The sequence below is a fragment of the Pan paniscus genome, chromosome X (assembly GCF_029289425.2).
Source record: "Pan paniscus chromosome X, NHGRI_mPanPan1-v2.0_pri, whole genome shotgun sequence".
In the NCBI taxonomy this organism is placed as follows: Eukaryota; Metazoa; Chordata; class Mammalia; order Primates; family Hominidae; genus Pan; species Pan paniscus.
In genome coordinates this window covers 51,042,721-51,063,016 of record NC_073272.2, presented here as the reverse complement: position 1 = coordinate 51,063,016, position 20,296 = coordinate 51,042,721, and the positions used below count along the sequence as shown (strand labels likewise).

General features: G+C 44.7%; 1 pseudogene; it reads left to right on the top strand.

The window, feature by feature from the left end:
* The first annotated feature begins 1,831 nt into the window (after positions 1–1,831).
* Positions 1,832–4,880, top strand: LOC100976612 (voltage-dependent anion-selective channel protein 1-like; annotated as a pseudogene).
* The last annotated feature ends 15,416 nt before the right edge of the window (positions 4,881–20,296 follow it).

Sequence of the window (20,296 nt, the reverse complement as noted above, 5' to 3'; positions counted from 1 at the left end):
AGACCACTGAACTCCTAACATTTGTAGGCACGTGGCAGTTTCCTGAATTTTCAGTGTTCATCTCCTACCCTCTGGAGCCCATGTGTCTTACCAAGTCCTTCATTGTGCTGGCCCCCTCTTACATAATGTAATCGATATCATGACTTGATGTGATGTTCTGTGGGGTATCCAGACTGTCCAGATTCCCTTTTACTAATTATGACAGAAGGCAGGGGAGTTAAAATACCTTTGGGACAAAACTATAAATGAATATTGTCTCCCATTTTGTGTGATTGTAAGCTGTTTTTGATCTTATTTTCTGATAGGGATAGAAAAGCATGCATTCGACAAATTGAGGGCCACATACCATGGACCTGAGGCCATGTTAAGCTTCTCTAGAAATGATACAACATCTGGCTGCCACTGGGGCTGCTGTTATTTGGTTGAACTGTGGCAGTCCTCTGTCAACCTTCAGGATCCAGCCAGTTTCTGAAGGAGCCAGACTGACAAATTAGATGGAGACACGATGAGACTCACCATCCCTGCATCTTCTAGATTCTTAAAGGTGGTGCTAATCTCAGCCATACCCCCAGGATCCAAAATTGCTTTTGATCCTCTGCTGAGTTATGGGTAGTGTTATGGGTTGAATAGTGTTCCTCCACCCCACTGCAATTCAGATGTTGGAGTCCTAACCCCCACTACTTCAGAAAGTAATCTTATATGGAAATAAAGGCATTACAGATGTAAATTAGTTAAGTTAGGATGAGATCATACTAAAGCAGGTGGGCCCCTAATCCAATATGACTGGTGTTCTTAAAGGGAAATTTGGACACAGACACACAGACACATAGAGACACACATACACACACACACATGCCACGTGAAGATGAAGGCAGAAATTGGAGTGATGCTTTTACAAGCCAAGGAAAGCCAAAGATTGGCAGCAAACCGCCAGAAGCTAGGGAAGAGGCAAGGAACAGATTCTCCCTCGTAGCCCTCAGAAGGAATCAACCCTGACAACACCTTGATTTTGGACTTCTGGCCTCCAGAACTGTAAGATGATGAACTTCTGTTATTTAAGCCACCCAGTTTGTAATACTTTGTTATGGCAGCCCCAGAAAACCAACACAGGCAGTTCCAGAGGTTTCCACTTAGCCTTCCCCACATCCAGCTCTTACCCCACAGGCCAAGGAACAAATGTAGGAGTTACGCTAACTACCAATTATGTCAATCCCAATTATACATTCAAAGACCAGTAAAATGACAACCAGCTGGGGCCTTGGCCCCATTGCCCCAGTGTAAGCACCATAAAGTCCCACTATAAGGTGGACTTGGGCCAGGACTCTACTTATTATCTGGCTTTTGTACACGCCACTCTAACAGAGGGGCCACAATGACACTTTGCGTCTCTAGATATCAATGTCAACTCAGACCCTGTGTCCAACAGTCCTTGAAAAGTCTGGATATTTTTCTTTTCCTAGTGCAGTTGTCTAAGACCAGCTCCAATGGCAAGGGTTATGATTCATCCCACTAGTTGCCCTCATTAAGTTAACCTGAAAGAACAGCAGCCCACCAGAATTTTAGAGGAATAGACCATGCAAACATAAACCCGTACCACCCAGGGCCCCTTCAAGTTCTCTCAGGGACTGCCTCAGCTTCAGAGAGCTGCCTGGGCTGAGGTCACATACTTCCTAGGATGGCCCACAAGCAGTGACTCAGTGAGGCCACGGGGGAATAAAGGGCCGGCCATCTTGGCCCAACACAAGACACTCAGGTGAACAGTACTCACTGCAATGGACTGAATGTTTGTTCCCCTACACTCCCCACTCCACCGAAATTCACATGTGGAAACCCTAATCCCAATGTGATAGTGTTAGGAGGTGTGGCCTGTGAGAGGTCATGAGGTCATGAGGACTCTGCTAATGGGATTAGTGCCTGCCAATAGGATTAGAGCCAGAGAACTAGCTAGCTCTCTTTCCACCATGCAGGGACACAACATGAAGTAGGCATGTCTGCAACCAGAAGAGGGCCCTCACCAGAACCCAGCCATACTAGCACCCTAATTTTGGACTTCCAGCCTCCAGAACAGGGAGAAATAAATACTTTGTGTTTGAGCCTCCCAGTCTATAGTTAATGTGTTCCAGTAGCCCAAGCTAAGACACTTACTCCAGAACTCCTGTCCAGATTAGCTGGCCAGGGCTTTGTTGGGCTCTCCATTGTAGTTCCGTTTGTTCCTCTGCCCAGTTATACTTCTGTCCCCTCCCTTTTACAGGGCTGATGCTTACTAAAGGTCTTGTCAGGCTCAGTGGCTCACACTTGTAATCCCAGAGCTTTGGGAGGCCAAGGTGGAAGGATCGCCTGAGGCCAGGAGTTCAAGACCAGCTTGGGCAACATAGAGAGACACCCATCTCTGCAAAAAAAAAAAAAAATTAATTAGCCATCATGTCATTGCACTCCTGCCTGGATAACAGAGCAAGGCCCTGTCTCAAAAAAGAAAAAAAAATTTAGCCAGCCGTGGTGGTGCACACCTATAGTCCCAGCTACTTGGGGGCTGAAGCAGGGGGACCACTTGAGCCCAGGAGTTGGAGGCTGCAGTAAGCCAAGATTGTGCCACTGCACTCTGACCTGGGCAACATAGCGAGACCCTGTCTCTAAATAAATAAGCAAAGTCTTGCCAACAAACTTCATCTCAGCAACAGTTGCCAGAGAATGCACCTTGTGATATATGTTCACTCCATATTTGTATCAGGGCCACGCTTGTGACATTTTGAAAAGTGTACTTCAACAGATATCACAGGCAGCATAGAAATGTTGCAAGGGCCCGCTGTAGCCACCTCTGAGCCCGCCGCCACCGCCTCTGAGCAGAAGATGGCTGTGCCACCCACGTATGCCGATCTTGGCAAATCTGCCAGGGATGTCTTCACCAAGGACTATGGATTTGGCTTAATAAAGCTTGATTTGAAAACAAAATCTGAGAATGGATTGGAATTTACAAGCTCAGGCTCAGCCAACACTGAGACCACCAAAGTGACAGGCAGTCTGGAAACCAAGTACAGATGAACTGAGTGTGGCCTGACGTTTACGGAGAAATGGAACACCGACAATACACTAGGCACCGAGATTACCGTGGAAGATCAGCTTGCATGTGGACTGAAGCTGAACTTCGATTCATCCTTCTCACCTAACACTGGGGGGGAAAAATGCTAAAATCAAGACAGGGTACAAGCAGGAGCACATTAACTTGGACTGCGACATAGATTTTGACATTGCTGGGCCTTCCATCCGGGGTGCTCTGGTGCTGGGTTACAAGGGCTGGCTGGCCGGCTACCAGATGAATTTTGAGACTGCAAAGTCCAGAGTGACCCAGAGCAACTTTGCAGTTGGCTACGAGACTGATGAATTCTGGCTTCACACTAATGTGAATGACGGGACAGAGTTTGGCGGCCTCATTTACCAGAAAGTGAACAAGAAGTTGGAGACTGCTGTCAATCTTGCCTGGACAGCAGGAAACAGTAACACGCGCTTTGGAATAGCAGCCAAGTATCAGATTGACCCTGACGCCTGCTTCTCAGCTAAAGTGAACAACTCCAGCCTGATAGGTTTAGGATACACTCAGACTCTAAAGCCAGGTATCAAACTGACACTGTCAGCTCTTCTGGATGGGAAGAACGTCAATGCTGGTGGCCACAAGCTTGGTCTAGGACTGGAATTTCAAGCATAAATGAATACTGTACAATTGTTTAATTTTAAACTATTTTGCAGCATAGCTACTTTCAGAATTTAGTGTATCTTTTAATGTTGTATGTCTGGGATGCAAGTATTGCTAAATATGTTAGCCCTCCAGGTTAAAGTTGATTCAGCTTTAAGATGTTACCCTTCCGGAGGTACAGAAGAAACCCATTTCCAAAAAAGGTCCTTTCAGTGGTAGACTCGGGGGGAACTTGGTGGCCCCTTTGAGATGCCAGGTTTCTTTTTTATCTAGAAATGGCTGCAAGTGGAAGCTGATAATATGTAGGCACTTTGTAAATTCATATTGAGTAAATGAATGAAATTTTGATTTCCTGAGAATTGAACCTTGGTTTCCTAACCCTAATTGATGAGAGGCTCGCTTCTTGATGTTGTGTACAAACTCACCTGAATGGGACTTTTTTAGACAGATCTCCATGACCTGTTCCCACCCCAGTTCATCATCACCTCTTTTACACCAAAAGGTCTGCAGGGTGGGGTCACTGTTTCTTTTGTGCCATTTTGGGGTGGAGAAGGTGGATGTGATGAAGCCAATAATTCAGGACTTATTCCTTCTTGTGTTGTGTTTGTTTTTTTTTTTTGCCCTTGCACCAGAGTATGAAATAGATTCCAGGAGCTCCATCTATAAGCTTGGAAGTGTCTGTGTGATTGTAATCATATGGTTACAACACTCAGAATCTACATTGGACTTCTGTTGTGTTATCACCACTCGATTTGTTTTTTAGCAGTTTAATGGGTACATTTTAGAGTCTTCCATTTTGTGTGGAATTAGATCCTCCCCTTCAAATGCTGTAATTAACATCACTTAAAAAAAACTTGAATAAAATATTGAAACCTCAAAAAAAATGTTACAAGGGCAAGTGCCTGGATAGGACAGAGAATCAGTTATTTATTAAGAGCTGTGTGACATGGACACAGGGAGGGGAACATCACACACCGGAGCCTGTCAGAGGGTGGGGGGCAAGGGGAGGGAGAGCATTAGGACAAATACCTAATGCATGCAGGGCTTAAAACCTAGATGACAGGTTGATAGGTGCAGCAAACCATCATGGCACATGTATACCTATGTAACAAACCTGCAAGTTCTGCACATGTATCCCAGAACTTAAAGTAATTAAAAAAAAAAGACCTGTGTGAGGTTAATTGATATCTTTACTATTATCTCAACAAAACTGCTATGTTCTGGGTACTCTGCCTTGGGAACACGTTGAGGCTCTCTAACAGAGAAAGGGTAGTGCATACACTAAAAGATGTAAAGGAAAGGGAACGTTCTCAGTAACACTGTAAACAGGGTGTGTTTCTTCAGGGTTTTCCCTTTTTCCTTTTGGCATCCCCTTTGCACTCTCTTCCTTCTCCTCTATTATCCATGCCAACTGCACTGCGCCCTGGGTCTCCAGAAAATCTCCAGGACCTTTTCCTCCATCCCCTTCCCCTGTCCACCAAAAGGGACCCATGCTTCATTACCCCTCTGGTAATGTCTCATTCCCTTAGACACTTGCTAAGTGACTCATTCATCTGGTCAATCAGGCTATTAATAGCTGCTAATAGCACTGTGAACAGTCCCATTTCTATGCTTTTTCCAGGAGAGGAGTATAATGTGGGGTTTTAGAGCCGTAGTAGGGCCAATAGGACAGACAGTTGCAAGTAGAAGCAGCCACAAATCATGACTTCTCAACAACCACTTTGATATGAAAAGACAGAGTTCAGAGTAGGATCCTAGGAAAGGGATAGTGACAAGTATGGCCTTCAGCAGCCAGAAACAAGTGGCCCGGCCTACTCCAGGGACTGGAGAAGTGAAGGGACCAGGGAGAAGAGTGAGACTGCTCCAGCCACCTTCTTGTGAGTTCTGACTTGTATTCAGAGGCAATTCCCAACAAAAAACTGATTTAAAAACAGTCCGAGTTGTTTGCTAACAGTTTGCTGCCCTTGTCCTGGAGAAATCTGGCTTCAGGTAAATGTCAAAATCCTGATTAAAAGAAACAGGAAGCATTCAGAACTCTTGACAAAAAGAAAATAAAATTGAATAATGAAGGCTGTGCACATGGAGCCCTTCCTCTGTGATAAGACTGACACAGCCAGGAAACTGTATTCAAAGTTGTCTGGAAGAATACTTTTCCCTGTGGGTTATGGTTTTGATTAAGAGTTAGGTTCATTTGCGTATGCTTGTATTCACTTTTGGGGGTTGCTTTTTTCCTCCCATTTACATTTACTTTTTTTTTTCACTAGGTGGCTTTTTCTCATTTTCCTATGCATCACAAGAGGAAATGCTGGAAACATACACTGCGAACAGAAGAATTTTTAATTGCCTTTAGATAAAGATTTATGTTGTGCAGATTGCTGAGCCAGGCAAGGTGGCTCACGCCTGTAATCCCAGCACTTTGGGAGGCCGAGGTGGGTGGATCACCTGAGGTCAGGAGTTCAAGACCAGCCTGGCCAACATGGAGAAACTCCGTCTCTACTAAAAATACAAAAATTAGCCTGGCGTGGTGGTGCATGCCTGTAATCCCAGCTACTCGGGAGGCTGAGGCAGGAGAATCGCTTGAACCTGGGAGGCAGAGGTTACAGTGAGCGGAGATTGTGCCACTGCACTCCAGCCTGGGCAACAGAGCAAGACTCCATCTCAAAAAAAAAATACTAGATTGCTGTACCATCTCAAGATATTAAACCTGGCTCCAGGTCCTTAATGTACTTCTGGAATTAACAGCAGAAAGAAAACCCAAGAAGAACAAAGCTGGAGGCATCACGCTACCTGACTTCAAACTATACTACAAGGCTACAGTAACCAAAACAGTATGGTACTGGTACCAAAACAGATATATAGACCAATGGAACAGAACGGAGGCCTCAGAAATAACACCACACAGCTACAACCATCTGATCTTTGACAAATCTGACACACACAAGCAATGGGGAAAATATTCCCTATTTAATAAATGGTGTTCAGAAAACCGGCTAGCCATTTGCAGAAAACTGAAACTGGACTCTTTCCTTACACCTTTTACAAAACTGAGCTCAAGATGGATCAAAAACTTAAACATAGAACCTAGGACCATAAAAATCCTAGAAGAAAACCTGGGCAATACCATTTAGGACATAGGCATGGGCAAAGACTTCATGTCTAAAACACCAAAAGCAATTGCAACAAAAGCCAAAATTGACAAATGGGATCTAAGTAAACTAAAGAGCTTCTGCACAGCAAAAGAATCTATCATCAGAGTGAACAGGCGACCTCCAGAATGGGAGAAAATTTTCACAATCTATCCATCTGACAAAGGGCTAATATCCAGAATCTACAAAGAACTTAAACAAATTTACAAGAAAAAAACAAACAACCCCATCAAAAAATGGGCAAAGGATATGAACAGACACTTCTCAAAAGAAGACATTTATGCAGCCAGCAGACATATGAAAAAATGCTCATCATCACTGGTCATTAGAGAAATGCAAATCAAAACCACAATGAGATCTCACGCCAGTTAGAATGGCTATCATTGAAAAGTCGGGAAACAACAGATGCTGGAGAGGTTGTGGAAAAATAGGAATGCTTTTACACTGTTGGTGGGAGTGTAAATTAGTTCAACCATTGTGGAAGATAGTGTGGCAATTCCTCAAGGATCTAGAACTGGAAATACCATTTGACCCAGCAATCCCATTACTGGGCATATACCCAAAGGATTATAAATCATTCTACAATAAAGACACATGCACATGTATGTTTATTGCGGCACTATTCACAATAGCAAAGACTTGGAACCAACCCAAATGTCCATCAATGATAGACTGGATTAAGAAAATGTGGCACATATACACCATGGAATACTATGCAGCCGTAAAAAAGGATGAGTTCATGTGCTTTGTAGGGACATGGATGAAGCTGGAAACCATCATTTTCAGCAAACTATCACAAGATCAGAAAACCAAACACCACATGTTCTCACTCATAAGTGGGAGTTGAACAATGACAACACATGGACACAGAGAAGGGAACATCTCACACTGGGGCCTGTTGGGGGGTAGGGGGCTAGGGGAGGGATAACATTAGGAGAAATACCTAATGTAGGTAACAGGTTGATGGGTGCAGCAAACCACCAGGGCACGTGTATACCAATGTAACAAAACTGCACGTTCTGCACAAGTAACCCAGAACTTAAAGCATAATTTAAAAAATAAATAAATAAATAACATCACAAAGCCACTTTTGATTGAAAAATCAAAATCAAAAAAAGAAAAAAGAAAACCCACATGGGAAAATATTTCATCACAGAAGTACCAGCTGCTGGAGACTGGGCTCGTCTAAGGGACCCCTGCTCTGTGGTCCTGGGGTGAGGGGCCCTCCACCAGGGCAGAAATTCTACTTAATAAAATTTTTTCTTTGAAGTTTCCCTAAATCCCAAATCTGACGATGCAATTTTAGCAATGGAACAAATGAATTAATAAATGAATACACTGCAAGAATGACTGACTGGAGGCAGGGTGCCTGCTGGGCTTGTGACTTGAGTTTAGGGATGAATGGGCACCACAAGACTGCAGGAGCATACACGAAGTCAGCCCCCATCACCCGTGCACTAAGAGGCAGAACGCTGCTACGAGCCAGTGATCTCCGTGAATTCTACTACAGGATTTACTATCTTTGGCCCCTTTGACAAATGTCAGTCTCGAGGCACCGAGACAGGATTCGAATCTCTCTTCTCATCCCAAAATTCCCAGGAACCGCAGCCCGGAACTCTGGCCAAGCAACCATTGCGCCTGCGCCGAACCAGCGGCCAATTGGAGCTCGGCGCGCGACCGAGTTGAGGTGCGGGAGTTTGCCCCTTCTGCGTGGAGAAAAAGCTTAGGAGAAATGAAAGCTCGCGTTGACCAGTCAGATCCGAGAACGAGCCTTGCAGCCCGCTCCCTTCTGCTTGGATCCAATCGCGTGCCCCTGCACGCGCAAGCCACGGTTTCAAAGTCAAAAAGCCAAAGAAGGCGGTGCCCAAGGAGCTGGGACTGGACCCGAGGAGAGGTGGAGGCCTGTCATGCTAGCCGGTGCCTGCCTGGGATGGGAAACGAGAGGGTGGGTGTGGGCTATGGACAGTCAAGGTAGCGTCATTCCTGCCTTCTTCAGAGTCTTGGGCTGCAACCACTTGCATGGGGTGGAAGCGGCCCTTCGAGTCCCCCCAACACACACAATGGTTTGATCCAAGCCCGCTACCCAGTGGTGCCTCCCAGAGCTGACTGTTATGTCTCTGCCTACCGCAGTGGTATCACCTGGCAGGATGTTTCCATCCTTGATTTGTTGTCCCCTCCTCCCATAGGCCCCCTAGTGGTGCGATCAAGGAAGCTTCTGTGCAAATGCCTTGCAAACCGTTCCTTCTCCACCTCCCTACTCCCCAGTGGACCATTCCATCCCCACCTCCCGTCATTTCATACTCATGACCCCAGAGGGATCGCCCGTCCCAGGTCCTGACCCTGAAGATCATGCAGAGAGCAAAGGCCAAGGCGTTTATTCACCTGCCTCAAAGCCCCCACCCCAGGAGTGAGCTGAGGACGCCGGTAATTGGACAGCAATATGGCAGCATCTACCAAAATAAAAACTGGAAACATCCTTCACAAGAATTTCCGCTCCATCAAGGCAGGCACATATGGCCTTCTAATTCCCTGATGTATTCCCAGCACCTAGAACAGCACCCACCACAGAGTAGGCAGTCATTAGGTGTTTGTTGAATGAATGGCTCCTTTGACGAAACCATTCCACTTGTAAGAATGTGACCTTAAAAGAAAAAACACTCACCGGGCACAGTGGCTCACTGTAATCCCAACACCTTGGGAGGCCGAGGCGGGAGGATCACCTGAGTCAGGAGTTTGAGACCAGCCTGACCAACATGGAGAAATACCGGCTCTACTAAAAATACAAAATTAGCCGGGCGTGGTGGTGCATGCCTGTAGTCCCAGCTACTGGGGAGGCTGAGGCAGGAGAATTGCTTGAACCTGGGAGGCAGAGGTTGCAGTGAGCCAAGATTGCCACTGCACTCCAGCCTGGGCAACAGGAATGAAACTTCGTCTCAAAAACAACAACAAAAAAAAAGAAAGAAAGAAAAAGAAAAAACACTCGCACGTGCGCACAGAGCAATGTGGACAACAATGTCCACAGCAAACTACTGGCCTGGGGTGGGGGAGACTCTAAATGACCACTTATAGCCAATGACTTGCAGAGTAAAATTAACCATGGGGTTCATGTTATACCACAGAGACCCCCCTCACTAGACATGATGCAGAATGGATAGGACCTGAGGGGGGTGGAGCCAAGATGGCTGAATAAGAACAGCTCCAGTCTACAGCTCCCAGTGTGAGTGACGCAGAAGACAGGTGATTTCTGCATTTCCAACTGAGGTACCGGGTTCATCTCACTGGGGAGTGCCAGACAGTGGGTGCAGGACAGTGGGTGCAGCACACCGTGCATGAGCTGAAGCAGGGTGAGGCATCACTGCATCAGGGAAGTGCAAGGGGTCAGGGAATTCCCTTTCCTAGTCAAAGAAAGGGGTGCAGACAGCACCTAGAAAATCGGAACACTCCCACCCTAATAATACTGTGCTTTTCCAATGGGCTTAACAAACGGCACACCAGGAGATTATATCCCACGCATGGCTCGGAGGGTGCTATGCCCACGGAGCCTCGCTCATTGCTAGCACAGCAGTCTGAGATCAAACTGCAAGGTGGCAGTGAGGCTGGGGGAGGGGCACCCGCCATTGCCAAGGCTTGAGTAGGTAAACAAAGTGGCTGGGAAGCTCGAACTGGGTGGAGCCCATCGCAGCTCAAGGAGGCCTGCCTGCCTCTGTAGGCTCCACCTCTGGGGGCAGGGCACAGACAAACAAAAGCTAGCAGTAACCTCTGCAGACTTAAATGTCCCTGTCTGGCAGCTTTGAAGAGAGTAGTGGTTCTCCCAGCACGCAGCTTGAGATGTGGGAACAGGCAGACTGCCTCCTCAAGTGGGTCTCTGACCCCGGAGTAGCCTAACTGGGAGGCACCCCCCAGTAGGGGCAGACTGACACCTCACACAGCCGGGTACTCCTCTGAGACAAAACTTCCAGAGGAACAATCAGGCAGCAGCATTTGCGGTTCACCAATATCCGCTGTCCTGCAGCCACCACTGCTGATACCCAGGCAAACAGGGTCTGGAGTGGACCTCCAGCAAACTCCAACAGACCTGCAGCTGAGGGTCCTGACTGTTAGAAGGAAAACTAACAAACAGAAAGGACATCCACACCAAAAACCCATCTGTATGTCACCATCATCAAAGACCAAAGGTAGATAAAACTACAAAGATAGGGAAAAAACAGAGCAGAAAACCCGGAAACTCTAAAAAGCAGAGTGCCTCTCCTCCTCCAAAGGAATGCAGCTCCTCACCAGCAATGGAACAAAGCTGGATGGAGAATGACTTTGACGAGTTGAGAGAAGAAGGCTCCAGAAGATCAAACTACTCCAAGCTAAAGGAGGAAGTTCAAACCAATGGCAAAGAAGTTAAAAACCTTGAAAAAAATTAGACGAATGTCTAACTAGAATAACCAATGCAGAGCACTCCTTAAAGGACCTGATGGAGCTGAAAACCACGGCACAAGAACTACGTGATGAATGCAGAAGCCTCAGTAGCCAATGCGATCAACTGGAAGAAAGGGTATCAGCGATGGAAGACGAAATGAATGAAATGAAGCGAGAAGAGAAGTTTAGAGAAAAAAGAATAAAAAGAAATGAACAAAGCCTCCCAGAAATATGGGACTATGTGAAAAGACCAAATCTACGTCTGATTGGTGTACCTGAAAGTGACGGGGAGAATGGAACCAAGTTGGAAAACACTCTGCAGGATATTATCCAGGAGAACTTCCCCAATCTAGCAAGGCAGACCAACATTCAAATTCAGGAAATACAGAGAACGCCACAAAGATACTCCTTGAGAAGTGCAACTCCAAAACACATAATCGTCAGATTCACCAAAGTTGAAATGAAGGAAAAAATGTTAAGGGCAGCCAGAGAGAAAGGTCGGGTTACCCACAAAGGGAAGCCCATCAGACGAACAGCGGATCTATTGGCAGAAACTCTACAAGCCAGAAGAAAGTGGGAGCCAATATTCAACATTCTTAAAGAAAAGAATTTTCAACCCAGAATTTCATATCCAGCCAAACTAAGCTTCATAAGTGAAGGAGAAATAAAATACTTTACAGACAAGCAAATGCTGAGAGATTTTGTCACCACCAGGCCTGCCCTAAAAGAGCTCCTGAAGGAAGCACTAAACATGGAAAGGAACAACTGGTACCAGCCACTGCAAAAACATGCCAAATTGTAAAGACCATCAAGGCTAGGAAGAAACCACATCAACTAATGAGCAAAATAACCAACTAACATCATAATGACACGATCAAATTCACACATAACAATATTAACCTTAAATGTAAATGGGCTAAATTCTCCAATTAAAAGACACAGACTGGCAAATTGGATAAAGAGTCAAGACCCATCAGTGTGCTGTATTCAGGAAACCCATCTCATGTGCAGAGACACACATAGGCTCAAAATAAAGGGATGGAGGAAGATCTACCAAGCAAATGGAAAACAAAAAAAGGCAGGGGTTGCAATCCTAGTCTCGGATAAAACAGACTTTAAACCCACAAAGATCAAAAGAGACAAAGAAGGCCATTACATAATGGTAAAGGGATCAATTCAACAAGAAGAGCTAACTATCCTAAATATATATGCACCCAATACAGGAGTACCCAGATTCATAAAGCAAGTCCCTAGTGACCTACAAAGAGACTTAGACCCCCACACAATAATATTGGGAGACTTTAACACCCCACTGTCAACACTAGACAGATCAATGAGACAGAAAGTTAACAAGGATATCCAGGAATTGAACTCAGCTCTGCACCAAGTGGACCTAATAGACATCTACAGAACTCTCCACCCCAAATCAACAGAATATACATTCTTTTCAGTACCACACGACACCTATTCCAAAATTGACCACATAGTTGGAAGTAAAGCACTCCTCAGCAAATGTAAAAGAACAGAAATTATAACAAACAGTCTCTCAGATCACAGTGCAATCAAACAAGAACTCAGGATTAAGAAACTCACTCAAAACCACTCAACTACATGGAAACTGAACAACCTGCTCCTGAATGACTACTGGGTACATAACGAAATGAAGGCAGAAATAAAGATGTTCTTTGAAACCAACGAGAACAAAGACACAACATACCAGAATCTCTGGGACACATTCAAAGCAGTGTGTAGAGGGAAATTTATAGCACTAAATGCCCACAAGAGAAAGCAGAAAAGATCTAAAATTGATTCCCTAACATCACAATTAAAAGAACTAGAGAAGCAAGAGCAAACACATTCAAAAGATAGCAGAAGGCAAGAAATAACTAAGATCAGAGCAGAACTGAAGGAAATAGAGACACAAAAAATCCTTCAAAAAATCAATGAATCCAGGAGCTGGTTTTTTGAAAAGATCAACAAAATTGATAGACTGCTAGCAAGACTAATAAAGAAGAAAAGAGAGAAGAATCAAATAGACGCAATAAAAAATGACAAAGGGGATATCACCACCAATTCCACAGAAATACAAACTACCATCAGAGAATACTACAAACACCTCTACGCAAATAAACTAGAAAATCTAGAAGAAATGGATAAATTCCTCGACACATACACCCTCCCAAGACTAAACCAGGAAGAAGTTGAATCTCTGAATAGACCAATAACAGGATCTGAAATTGAGGCAATAATTAAGAGCTTACCAACCAAAAAAAGTCCAGGACCAGATGGATTCACAGCCGAATTCTACCAGAGGTACAACAGGAGCTGGTACCATTCCTTCTGAAACTATTCCAATCAATAGAAAAAGAGGGAATCCTCCCTAACTCATTTTATGAGGCCAGCATCACCCTGATACCAAAGCCTGGCAGAGACACAACAAAAAAAGAGAATTTTAGACCAATATCCCTGATGAACATTGACGCAAAAATCGTCAATAAAATACTGACAAACCGAATCCAGCAACACATCAAAAAGCTTATCCACCATGATCAAGTGGGCTTCATCCCTGGGATGCAAGGCTGGTTCAACATATGAAAATCAATAAATGTAATCCAGCATATAAACAGAACCAAAGACAAAAACCACATGATTATCTCAATAGATGCAGAAAAGGCCTTTGACAAAATTCAATAGTCCTTCATGCTAAAAACTCTCAATAAATTAGGTATTGATGGGACATATCTCAAAATAATAAGAGATATCTATGACAAACCCACAGCCAATATCATACTGAATGGACAAAAACTGGAAGCATTCCCTTTGAAAACTGGCACAAGACAGAGATGCCCTCTCTCACCACTCCTATTCAACATAGTGTTGGAAGTTCTGGCCAGGGCAATCAGGCAGGAGAAGGAAATAAATGGCATTTGATTAGGAAAAGAGGAAGTCAAATTGTCCCTGTTTGCAGATGACATGATTGTATATCTAGAAAACCCCATCGTCTCAGCCCAAAATCTCCTTAAGCTGATAAACAACTTCAGCAAAGTCTCAGGATACAAAATCAATGTGCAAAAATCACGAATATTCTTATACACCAATAACAGACAAACAGAGAGCCAAATCATGAGTGAACTCCCATTCACAATTGTTTCAAAGAGAATAAAATACCTAGGAATGCAACTTACAAGGGATGTGAAGGACCTCTTCAAGGAGAACTACAAACCACTGCTCAATGAAATAAAAGAGGATACAAACAAATGGAAGTACATTCCATGTTCATGGGTAGGAAGAATCAATATCGTGAAAATGGCCATACTGCCCAAGGTAATTTGTAGATTCAATGCCATCCCCATCAAGCTACCAATGACTTTCTTCACAGAATTGGAAAAAATACTTTAAAGTTCATATGGAACCAAAAAAGAGCCCGCATGGCCAAGTCAATCCTAAGCCTAAAGAACAAAGCTGGAGGCATCATGCTACCTGACTTCAAACTATACTACAAGGCTACAGTAACCAAAACAGCATGGTACTGGTACCAAAACAAAGATATAGACCAATGGAACAGAACAGAGCCCTCAGAAATAATGCCACATATCTACAACTATCTGGTCTTTGACAACCCTGACAAAAACAAGCAATGGGGAAATGATTCCCTATTTAATAAATGGTGCTGGGAAAACTGGCTAGCCATATGTAGAAAGCTGAAACTGGATCCCTTCCTTACGCCTTATACAAAAATTAATTCAAGATGGATTAAAGACTTACATGTTAGACCTAAAACCATAAAAACCCTAGAAGAAAACCTAGGCAATACCATTCAGGACATAGGCATGGGCAAAGACTTCATGTCTAAAACACCAAAAGCAATGGCAACAAAAGCCAAAATTGACAAATGGGATCTAATTAAACTAAAGAGCTTCGCACAGCAAAAGAAACCACCATCAGAGTGAACCGGCAACCTACAGAATGGGAGAAAATTTCTGCAATCTACTCATCTGACAAAGGGCTAATATCCAGAATCTACAATGTACTCAAACAAATTTACAAGGAAAAATAAACAACCCCATCAAAAAGTGGGTGAAGGATATGAACAGACACTTCTCAAAAGAAGACATTTATGCAGCCAAAAAACGCATGAAAAAATGCTCATTATCACTGGCCATCAGAGAAATGCAAATCAAAACCACAAGGAGATACCATCTCACACCAGTTAGAATGGCAATCATCAAAAAGCCAGGAAACAACAGGTGCTGGAGAGGATGTGGAGAAATAGGAACACTTTTACACTGTTGGTGGGACTGGAAACTAGTTCAACCATTGTGGAAGTCGGTGTGGCGATTCCTCAGGGATCTAGAACTAGAAATACTATTTGACCCAGTCATCCCATTACTGGGTATATACCCAAAGGATTATAAATCATGCTGCTATAAAGACACATGCACACGTATGTTTATTGCGGCATTATTCACAATAGCAAACACTTGGAACCAACCCAAATGTCCAACAATGATAGACTGGATCAAGAAAATGTGGCACATATACACCATGGAATACTATGCAGCCATAAAAAAGGATAAGTTCATGTCCTTTGTAGGGACATGGATGAAGCTGGAAACCATCATTCTCAGCAAACTATCGCAAGGACAAAAAACCAAATACCGCATGTTCTCACTCATAGGTGGGAATTGAACAATGAGAACACATGGACACAGGAAGGGGAACATCACACAGTGGGGACTGTTGTGGGGTGGAGGGAGTGGGGAGATATAGCATTAGGAGATATACCTAATGCTAAATGGCGAGTTACTGGGTGCAGCACACCAACATGGCACATGTATACCTATGTAACAAACCTGCATGTTGTGCACATGTACCATAAATCTTAAAGTATAATAATAATAAAGTTAAAAAAAAAAGAATGGATGGGACCTGTGTGTGCCTGCGGGGGACAGGGGGCAGGGGGAATGCCTTTTACAGGACAACACTTTAAGCAGGGAAAAGTGGATGGGTGTGTGTGCGTGTGTGTGTGTGTGTGTGTGTGTGTGTGTGTGTGTCCAATCCCAACAGCCTAGTGCCTCATCCCAAGAGAAGGAGGGGAAGACAGAGCTTTGTTAACCTGAGGTCTGGCCCCACACCACTCCATAGGCTGTCTCAGATGGGTGGGCTTGGGGAGGGCTGACTCAGGAGCTTGGGAGATGGTAAGCCATCTCTTTTTGCTTCATTTGGTCAGTCTTCATTCACTCACTGACAAATACCATTGGCTGACCTTAACCTTTATGACTTGAATGAAGATACAATGAGACTTATTCAGACTGACAATGAGAGGACAAGAATCCCCAGATCTTAACAGTGGGGAGGAGACAGACTTCCTCCAGGGAGCCCGGTGTAAAGTCCTGAAGCCCAACTGGACTTCAGGCAAGGAAAGGGGGCTCCATATCAGTTCGGAAAGCGCCAACCAGTTCAGTTGGGAGTCACAGGGAAATCTCGGAGCCTGGAGCTGCAATAACAAAAGTGGCATCCAGAATGGAGGAGGGGGACAGGGCTCCTGCTAAGGGATGGAGACTTAACACTATGACTACACGTTAAGAAAGACGTAATGAAATAAGCACAGCAAACCTTGGAGGGTAGTGCTTTTAGCATCCCCACTTTACATTATGTTCTCTTCCCATTTCCCTTCTTGATCTTCCGTGGGCTGCATTTCTTTTTTTTTTTTTTTTCAGACAGAGTCTCTCTCTGTTGCCCAGGCTGGTGTAGTGGCCTGATCTCAGCTCACTGCAACCTCTGACTCGTAGGTTCAAGTGATTCTCCTGCCTCAGCCTCCTGAGTAGCTGGGATTACAGGTGTGCGCCATCATGTCCCACTAATTTTTGTATTTTTAGTAGAGATGGGGGTTTCACTATGTTGGCCAGGCTGGTCTCGAACTCCTGACCTCAGATGATCTGCAAGCCTTGCCCTCCCAAAGTGCTGAGATTACAGGCATGAGCCACTGTGCCCGGTCTCATGGGCTGCACTTCTAATTCGATGCTTTAAAGTGTTTTCATTAGCAAGCACATATTGAACATTTAATGTTATGTCAGGACCCATTCTAAGTTCTTCACAAATATTAACTCACCTAATAGTCCTCACAATAACCGAATGAAATAAATAATGTTGTTTCCTCCATTTTACAAATGAGGCACCTGAGAAACAGAGAGGTTAAGTAACCTGCCAGAGATCACACAGCTGGGAAATCATGGAACCAGGATTTGAACCTAGTCCATCTGGATCCAGAGTTCCATCCTCATAACTACCTACTGCTATGCCTTTTCCTTTTCTTTTTATTTTTGTTGTGTTTCTGTGTGTCAGCCTCCCTCACCAGACTGTGACACCTGAGGATTTGTGTGATGCTTGTGTGACTGCCGGGTTTCCAGCAGTCAGGATGCACCTGATGTTGTGTGGGCATCCTTGGACAGATGCTGAATCAGTGGATTAACTCCTCTTCCTTCCATCCCAGCCTGGGCATCCATCCTCAAAGTGGGCACCATGGGGTGTGATTGTGTATCTGCCCCCAGGAAGGTCCTTCTGGGCAGCTGGGAGAGGCTGAGGGGCCAGGCATGCCCTGAGGCATGACTTCAGCAGTGATTCCTGAACTCCAGTCACTCACTTCCCACCTGAGGGGACTGCCCTGTCACAATCCCTTTTAGACTAGTAGAGCCATCTCAAAGTTTCCCTAAGGTCAAATCGCTTTTGTTCTTAAATGAAATGTTTTGAAAAGATTCTATCACTATACAAAATTAGAAACAATTGCCACAGAAGGTAACTGTAAAATTAAATAATGAAAAATGTCCTATTTTATCAATTCTAAAATGTACTTTAAAATATATTTTTATATTATACATAAATATATATATTTTAAGATAGGGTCTCACTCTATCACCCAGGCTGGAGTGCAGTGCCATGATTATAGCTCGCTGCATGTCAAACTCCTGAGCTCAAATGATCCTCCCACCTCATCCTCCCAAGTAGCAAAGGCTACAGGCATGCACCACCAAGCCTGGCTAATTTTTTACTTTTTTGTAGATATGGGGTCTCTCTATGTTGCCCAGGCTGGTCTGGAACTCCTGGGCTCAAGTGATCATCCTGCCTTGGCCTCCCAAAGTGCTGCGTTTACCAGTGTGAGCCAGTGCACTCAGCCTTAAAATATTTTAATGTATCTGAAATCAGGAATGCATCATACAGTCACTGAGTTGAGAAGGCAACAGGTCAGAGTTCAATTAGTAGCATTCTTTCTTTCTTAGGGTTACTTACAATAAGAGTGTGACACACAATCTATAGCATCTGAGATTTGATGAAATATGGTAAAAGTGTCATGAAGCTTTCAATCTTAAATTTATTTTTTAATTAATTAATTTATTTTTTCCATGAGCCATAACAAGAAAGTATCAATCTTAAATTTAAAGAACAACTTTGTTTTAGGTAATCACAGATCTGACTTGCAGTATCCTAAGCCCTTCTTATGTGCTATCTCATTTAATTCCCACTAGGACCCTTGGAAGAAAACCCTGTCACCTCTGTCACAGATGAGGACACTGAGGCACTGAGAAGGCAGGTCCCTGGCTCAGGCCCTCCAGCTAGGGTGGGGCAGAGCTGGGGCCAAATGCCAATGCCAGGATGACCGCAGTTGGGGCACTCCCTATGCTCACGCTGCTCCTGTCCCTCCCAGGGTCCCTTCTCTGTCCTCACAGACCCAGCTCTGCAGTGTCCTCCCATCTCCTGAGGTGACACTCACCCCAGCGCCTCCTTCAGTAATATCACCCAACCTCTTCCAGCCCTAGGCAAATTGCCCTGGACTCTCAGTCTGGATCTGAAGTTTCATCTGGATCTGGGAGACATTTCCAGTTCTGCCTTAACAGGGATGTTGTGACAGGCCCCAGTAGCCAGCAGGCATAGGGATTTGGGGAAAGATATAGTGAGGTGTCCCAGAAGTCCTGGTCCAGACATCTGCACCATTCACAGTCTGCTGCTCACCCATTCCCAAGATGCCCACAGGAAACTAACTCCCCCAGACTGCCTCCTGCTGACCTTCAACAACAGAGGCCACTTTAATGGGAGACAGGGCTGTGGGTGTTTCTACACTAGCTGCAGAGTTTTGTGTAGGGCAGGCTGCCATGTGTGTTGTGGGTCATGATTCCCACCCCGCTCATAAGTAACCCTGAGCAATAGAGGTTAAACCATGAATATAAGACACCATGGTGTGTGTGTGTGTGTGTGGTGTGTGTGTGTGTGGTGTGTATGTGTGTGTGTGTGTGTGTCAGAGAGAGAGAGAGAGAGAAGGAGGAAGGGGGAGAGAGACAGAGAGAGAGAAAGGTGAAGTCAAACAGCCTCTTTGCAGGTCCAGAAGTGATAGCTATTTGGCCACTAGCGAATTCCTAAAATCCATCCTACAGGTCTAGCTCCATAAATGATCCACTCTGAGGAGGCCTCCCTCCAACTCCTCAGGGGTAATGACTTGAGGTAGGGCTTAGGGGCACAGGCTGCAGAGAAAGTCTGAGCACTAACCCTGGCTCTTCTGCTGCCTGCCATCTGTGTGACACCAGGCAAATCATAGAGCCTCCCTGGACCTCAGATTTCTCGTTGTAGAATAGGAATGGTGGCACCTATGATCCCTGCAAAGCGATGGCACATGCCAAGCCTGGGGTAAATGGTAGCTGTTATTATCAACATTGTCATTATTATTATTCCTAGTGGCTGTCAACCACTGCTGTATTTTTCTCCTTGCTATTGACAGAGCTAGGCCCCATCCGTGTCCACCTCTGTGGTCCAATGTGGGGACAGTGACAGTCACTACAAACGCTTAGGGAGGGAAACGGGGTGTGGTATGAAGAATATGGCCCCCAAAGATGCCCATATCCTAATTTCCAGAATCTGTGAATATATTATCTTTCACAGCAAAGGAACTTCGCAGATGTGATTAAGTTAAGCATCTTGACATGGGGAGATAATCTTGGATTATCTAGGTCATAACAAAAATCTAAACACATTTAAAAGAGCTGAAATAATGCACAGGATGTTTTCT